The 7,929-nt window shown below is 30.3% G+C and overlaps 1 pseudogene; it reads right to left on the reverse strand.

Moving 5' to 3' along the window:
- Positions 1-2,515: 2,515 nt before the first annotated feature.
- LOC110659537 (polyadenylate-binding protein-interacting protein 12-like) lies at positions 2,516-7,721 on the reverse strand (annotated as a pseudogene).
- Between the last annotated feature and the right edge of the window lie 208 nt (positions 7,722-7,929).

Here is a 7,929-nt window from a genome sequence, read left to right on the forward strand (position 1 = left end):
GGAAATGTATGAAAATGATTATGAAATTGAAATGTATGGATGAGATTTGAAATATGAAAAAATTATGAGAATGATTAATAAGATATTTATGATTAGTATGGATAAGATTTTATTTTGAAAATATTATTGAATTTTAAACATGTGAATATTGAAATACGCCAAAAGTAAATAAAATAGAGGAAACTCCGTTGATTTCTCCATAGAAAGATAATTTATATTAAAAGATAATAATTTGAAAATGATTTAAGGAATAAAGTAAGATAAGTTAGGGTGCTCCGACACCGAATGTAGCACGCCTTGCTCGGCTACACTGTAGTCGGGTGAGGGGTGTCACAAAAATATAAAACAATCTTTACTTAATTTTAAGTAAAATATTTAAATATTTATAATTAACTGGCGATCAGATTAATTTTACAGCAATTTGATTAATTTATTTGTAGAAACGTACGAGACATATAATTTTAAAATTTTTTTTCATATGTATTTCATCAAGAAATTTGTGAAAATTAAACCTAAAATGACCAATTATTTAGTAAATAAATTCAACCATAATTCTAACTAATACTCATGATTCAAAAACGAAAAACTACTTTCTTCATTTAAGTTTAACAACAATGATTACAGGGAAGTGGTGTATACGTTATCCTGCAAAGCAGGCACAAAAAGGCTCAAGTCCAAGTCAACTGTGCATGGAAGATATTGAAGTGGGGTTTTCTTTTCATAAACTTTTGCTCAAAAGCTGAGTCATTCTTACTTATTTTTGTGGAAATGTACAAGAATTGAGGCGGTTTGTTCTGTTTCTGCGAAGGTCACAATTGATGGGTTGGTGGGTCAGCCAGATTTCCCCTTCTTCCACTAAAAAACATAACCATAAAGTGGCTATTGCCTAATCAACGTGTTGCGCCCTCTCAATCTCAGGCAATTATATATATATATATATATATATATATATATATACACTCTCAGAGTCTCAGGTGAGAACACAAGACTTCTTAAGAGAGATTTTTTTTTTGTTAATTTAATTAACAAAATTAGCATATTAGCCTAAATTATTGTAATCAGTTGTTTTCAATTAAAAAATAATGTATATTTCAACAATTGCTAGCTGGAACAGCTCTCCTCTTATGCCCAAACCGGATAAGGATGCTCATCTTCAATGAGATAAAAATCCTATTTAGTAATATTTACAATTATATTTATATAATAATTTAAAGTAAAAATATTCAGTAAAAAAAGTTATAATATTACCTATTAAATATAAAAATAAAAATATAAAAATAGTAATATGATTGATCTAGTTATAACGCTCCTTTAATATCGTTTAGGAGGAATCACTTCTTCAATATCTGCCACTAAATAATATAAATAAGAGATATAATATTTTAATTAGGGTGAAAACATTAAACTATATCTTAAAAACTGTTATCAAACAGAGTCAAAAGTTTTGTAATTATTCGGTATCCATTATAATCTCTCTCTTTTTATTCTGTAGGGTTAGATTAGCTCAAGGGTTTACTCAGAATATTGGTGACTGTCAGTTTTCTTTCTATAAAACAAATTTGAGCACAATCAATCGAATAATTTCATGATTAAATATTTCATTTGTGATGTTATTTATAAAAAAAAAAAAAAAAAAAGGGGCGCTTGAGCAAATGCGTTTCAGAAAGCGGCTATTGTGCGCTCAGTTTCGTGGTATGAACATGATCCAGACAAGTGTTAAAAGAAAATAATACACATGAATTGAAGACGTTTCACTTTCAGCTGCTATCTTATATAAAAAAAAATTGACATGGTGCAGTTTCTGCGGCTGTAAGATGTTGTATTGCTTTTCAAGGTATTCAAATCATGGAGCTTTAAGCTTCATTAATATAATATGAAAATTTTGAATTTTTTTTTTTGCCATTCATCCTAATTAAAATGTCTCTTTATTGTAAGATATTTTGGAAATTTAGATGATTACTTAAATATATTGGATCTTAGTTAGCCTGCAAATTGATTTTTCTTTGTGTCATTATCGATTGTCTGGTTGTAGAGTGCCTCCCATGTTTTCAAATGGAGATAATGATGTGGACATAGAAAAATATAACATGATTTCTTGAGCTATAAGGTTTTCAAATCCAATGTCTTTATCATAATCTAAATGATTTCTTTCTTCAATCTCTTTTTCCTGTTTTATCGCTGCAAATAAATGATAAAATTCGAGTTCAAAATCTTCTATAATAAGTTTAATAATATTATATTTAATCAGTCGAATTAATTTTTTCTCCATTTTTTTAAAGAAAAGTTTTGATTGAAAATGACATAATCTTTTTTTTGATTTTCAATACTTTGAAAGTTTCAAGCATTGCATGAATTCTATCAATTTTGAGTCAAAAAGCAAATATATATTTTTATTGATATTTCAGGAATCTCCCAAGGGGAAAAATCGAAAATGCATTAGGAATTGAACTTGATCTCTTTGGCTTCTGTTTAATTAACAAATTAAAATTAGATAAGGTAATGGGAGAAAAATTAATTAAGCAATGAGAGGCCGAGGAAGTGTCTTTGATGGGTTCACCCTTATTGGCAAAGATCCCAGAACTGTACCACTGAACTTTAGAGCAGCAATTGCACTCTCAGCCTCTGTGAACTCGACGAAAGCAATACTAGTCCAAGGATGATAGTCTTGGAGGACCCTCATGCGTTGAACCTCTCCACAGCAAGTTTCAAAGAACAATCTCACATTCGCCTCATTAACCTTTTTGTCAATGTTTGCACAATAAACTATCCTCATACACATATCGTATTCATCTTCAGACCTTGGCAAGAATGTTGGGTTGACAGGCACAATTCCAGTTTTTGAAGGCACTACTCTTAGAGGGTAAGAGCCATGCATTATCCCTGACAGGTTCACAGCTGCATTCGCCGCTTCTTCGTCAGAAAACTCCACGAAGGCAAAGTGGTGACCGGAGATATTAGGATCACTACACATGCTACAATCCACAACGTTTCCAACATGAACAAAGAGATCTGCAAGCTGCAACACAGTCCTCCTGATTTTCTCCTCTCTTTGAGCCATTTTTGTCCTCCTTGTGTTCCTTCTTTGCTTTCCTTGGTCACATTAGCTGTTGTTGTTTGTCTTTCTTATACGAGCGGGCACAAACTCCTGAGCCATGGGATTCAACTTGGAAACAATCTCTACCATTGGATTCTGCTGCATATTAGCCCTATTGGACTCAACATTGCTTAAAGAGGCAGCTGCTTCAGTTGCTCCCTCTTCGTGATCATCACACTTGCCATCGATGAAACTTTGGTCATTAATTGGTTTGGGTTTCGAATTTTGATTCCCCATAACTTTTGATGGCTGATTCATTTTTTGGTTCTGATATTTTCTTGAGAATCTTGACCTTTCTGCTCCAACATCAATCGCCATGATCAAACACATGATTCTGTATCAAACGTAGAAAGAAAAAAGTTAAAGAAAGAGGAAGTATTTTTCTTGGCCAAGAGTGATAGACTCAAGAAAATCGAAATGATGCTTCTTTAAAGCACCAGGCAATCACAAAACAGGAAGAAAAACATAATGTCCTAAAAAAGAATTAATAAAATCCTAGTTTTCCTGCATAAGAAAAATTGAATAAGAAACGGATTAATAATAGAGAAATTAACATTAATTCTTCAAATTTATATTTGGAAATTTCATTGTAAATTTATAAAAACAATTCTTTTTGTAAATTTATAAAAACAATTCTTTTTGCAAATTTATAAAAACAATTCTTTCGCACATAACTTGCCATGTTGGCTTCCCAACCCAAATCTGCCACAAAATTACTGTTTAGTAATTGCTAGGCCAAAGTGGTAATCTTCTCAAACAAATTATTATTATTATTATTATTATTATTATTATTATTATTATTATTATTATTATTATTTTACGTTAAATGAAATGTGTGCTACACACGCACAGACGAAATTTGTTATTTTACAATTTGGTCCCAAGCTTATATAACAGCTAAAATTTAGTCTTTCTCTTTATGCTTTTTAAATTGTTCTCATTTTCCTTATCCATTTCTATGTTTCCCTAAAAAAATTAAACACAAAAAAAAAATTGAATTAAAATTTAAAATTAAGATATCATCAATTCATTTTTTAATCTCTCAATTTCACTACAAAATTGAAAATTAAAATCAATAAATTCAATGAATGTTCAACAATTTTCAATACCACAAATATTCTAAATATTTTCTTCAAAAAAATATATTTTTTTAAATTCTTTAAAAAATTAAGTCTTAAATTATTAGTTTTATAAAATATGAAGGACTAAAATGTAATTTATCATTTTAATTTATCACTCTCACTTGCTTCTATGTAAAACGTGTCTCAATTTTCAAATTTGTGTTAAATTGATCCAATTTACCAGAATTTAATATCAATTTAGCCATAATAATTTTTTTATATCTAATTATTAAGTCTTAGAATGCATTTAGTAGGAGGTTAAAAAATCAAGAATTAAATGTTATCTTTATAAGTTTTAATTTTTAAAGAGGGTAATTATTAACTTAAGCTCCCTAAGATTAACGTTTAACCCTCCAAAAAAGGTATAAATATTAATGAAGTGAAAAATTAACCTAATTTCTTTAAGAATTCAAACAATATTAATGAGTGATTAAAAATTATAAGAGTAATAATTACTCTTATTAATCTTATACTAAACACTCCTTTAATGTGAAACATTTTTAAAAAAACTACCAATTTTTAGATAGAATCAAATAAGGCATCACACACAACAATATAAATATAATAAAGCAACCTTTCAGTTCCCTTAAAAGCGTAGAACTCCAAAATCAATATGATGATATCTAGGCATCAAAGGTTAAACTGGCAAAAAATTGCAATGTGCCTCTGAATGTGCTTGGAAAGTTAATCTGACTTAATTATTTTTTTTTTCTTTCTTTTTATAATTTAAAAGTTTTAAAATGAATAGTTATTACCAGTGTATAAATATTTGACTTCATGCGTTAAGACAAAAACATTCAGTCACTGAGCTACAATTCAATAGTGTTCATCCTTTTTTTTCTTTCTAGCTACTGTAATTTTATCAAATATTTAATAAGCAAAAATTTAAATTCAAAAAGATGTTAATTAAAAACCTATCTTTTTATCTCATTCTTATGCACCTTTCGGTCACCTTGCATTTTTCAACTTTTAAACTTTGTTTTTGATATCTTTAGCTGTAGGAATCACTTCTCATTGGCAAAATTTCTTTTTAATCTCTCAAAAACATCATTTTTCCTATAAAACAAAGAAAAATTACAAATTAACCTAAAAATTGATAATTATAGAAAATTATCTAAATAACTAATAAAATTGGCTAAAAGTAACTAACAAGTGAATGAAATGGCCATGAAATTTAACTTAAATGACTATGCAAAATGCATGTATCAAATACCCCCAAACTCAAATCTTGTCTTGTCCTCAAGCAAACTTTAAAATATAATATAGGTTTTTTTTTTTAGGGGTGCCTTGTCCAAAGAGCTATAAAAATCACCAATTAAAGTAACTTAACATATCTTTAGCTATACCAACAATCCATATACCCATCCTTCAAGATACAAAGAATCTAATGCTTATCCAATCTTTCACCGCTTAGCCATCAAGTCAATTATCATCCAAAATTCTCAAACTAACCAATCAAAAGAGAAAGTCATACACAAGAGGAATTCTAGAACAATCAATAGCCAAAGTGTCTTTATATAGAATGATGGAATTTAATAAGTGAATGAATGAATTTTCAATCCCATAGGCAAACCCACTACTCCTATCTCCATTAATGTAGCAAGTACTATCAAGAGATCAAAGGTCTTTTAGGGATGTAATGGGGCTATGGGGTTCAAAATGAGGTTAAGAAGAAATAGGGTAAAAGGGATTCAAAGCATGAGAATATTTTCAATCTTGAAGACATAAGGTACACTTTTTCTTTTTTTTTAGATAAAGAGGAGAGAGATACACAATGAGAATTTTCAAGTGCTGGCCTTTTTTGCAAAATACATAAAATAGAGTGACACTTTGATACTTTAAACTTGTATCTTGTATCTTCTCTTGATGATTGTCCCTAAAAATGCCACCCCAAACTTATTTCCTTTAATCACTTTGGGTGGATTTCTTTCAATTTAAATGACAATAGTGAAAAGCATATATACTAGCACTTTTATAAGATGATAAGCATTTCTTCTCCCTTTCATTATTATATATTTTTCTCTTTTTTTTTATATAGTGTACCTAATATTATAAATAATTATTCTCATGAAAAGGGTTGGAGTGTTTGGTTCATTGGCTAGGTAGCAATAAGGGTTTCAAGAAAAATTTGGAATACAAAGGCTCAAAGGGGTTTACAAGAGTTAGTTGTAATAAAAGGGGAGGTTAAAAGTTTAAAATAAGAGGGTTTCAATCAAGGAATGCCTAATCATCTCCCTTTTCAAGTACAAGCTAGTATTTCACCTCAAAAGGTTTGAAAATTTTGTTCTAGGATTGGTGAGACATCACTTGACTACCTTTTATCCCATAACTCCCTCTAAACACTCCAATATCTAAAGGACTAGTTGGGTGGCTTTTTGGCTAAGAAGATATAGGCAAAGGATAAACACATCAAAACTTTGCACCTGTTAGGAAACTTTTAATTCACAAACCCAACTTAAGGTAAGTCAAATCACTCTTCATAAGCAACTTCTCATTACTCAAGGGATTTGGCAAAAGATTTTATTTCATGAATGCATGATTCCTAAAAATGAGCAATGCATTAACTAAATGGAAGAAATCTATTTGTATGCAATGTGTACAATTTCCAAGTGATGTATAATGTGTATGTGAATGTGAATGTGTTATGTATATGTATGTATGGATGTGTATGTAAAATATTTACAATATATATATACAAATGGAATGGGATGAGATGTTCCTATACTCAAAATGTGAAAAATGTAGCAAAAATCAAAATGCACACCCCCAAACTCAAAATTAGACATTGTCCTCAATGTCTAAGGCAGTGCAGCATGAAAATTCAAAGCAAAGAGGAATAACCAGGAATAGTTAAATTTAAAAGCAAAAGGAAAGGGTTACTTGGCATAGAGCAGTATTTTAGCATCTAAAATGTAAATTTAAAAGATGATGGTGATACATAAGGAAGCTACACAGGTTATGTAGAATAAATGCTTTGCAAAACATATGCATAAGGAGACTGCACAAGCTATGCAGTATCGCATGAGTTGCATGAGGAATTGCACAGGCTATGCAGAACATTTGCAAAGAGGAATAACCAGGAATAGTTAAATTTAAAAGCAAAAGGAAAGGGTTACCTGGCATAGAGTAGTATTTTAGCATCTAAAATGTAAATTTAAAAGATAATGGTGATACATAAGGAAGCTGCACAGGTTATGTAGAATAAATGCTTTGCAGAACATGTGCATAAGGAGACTACACAAGCTATGCAGTATAGCATGAGTTGCGTCAGGAACTGCACAGGCTATGCAGAACATTTGCATAAGGAGAAATATAAGTTGAGAAGTAGCTGCATAAGCAGTTTCATAGCCTGTGCAGTATATTGAATAGCTGCAGCATAATGATATGTCAAGGAAAAACTGGAAGACACCTGCATAGGTATGTAAATATATACAATGTATTGACAAGTATGCATAAAGGAGCAACAAAGGCAAAGAGAAGCAATAACAAACCAATGGAACAGCCATCCAAATGTATTTTAAGAAAATAGAATTCAAAACAAACTAAAATTGTTCCAACACATCTAAAAATAAAAGCTCCTAAAAGTTGAATAAGAGCAAAATAAAAATTAATCTATTTCTATGGTTTTGTCCCTGTCCAAAGGTGCTGCTAGTGGACTAGATGGGGCTGACTGCTGCTAAAGGGGTTGCTCTGGAGGAGGTGATGGAGGTGGAG

Source organism: Hevea brasiliensis, chromosome 9 (genome assembly GCF_030052815.1).
Source record: "Hevea brasiliensis isolate MT/VB/25A 57/8 chromosome 9, ASM3005281v1, whole genome shotgun sequence".
Taxonomy (NCBI): Eukaryota; Viridiplantae; Streptophyta; class Magnoliopsida; order Malpighiales; family Euphorbiaceae; genus Hevea; species Hevea brasiliensis.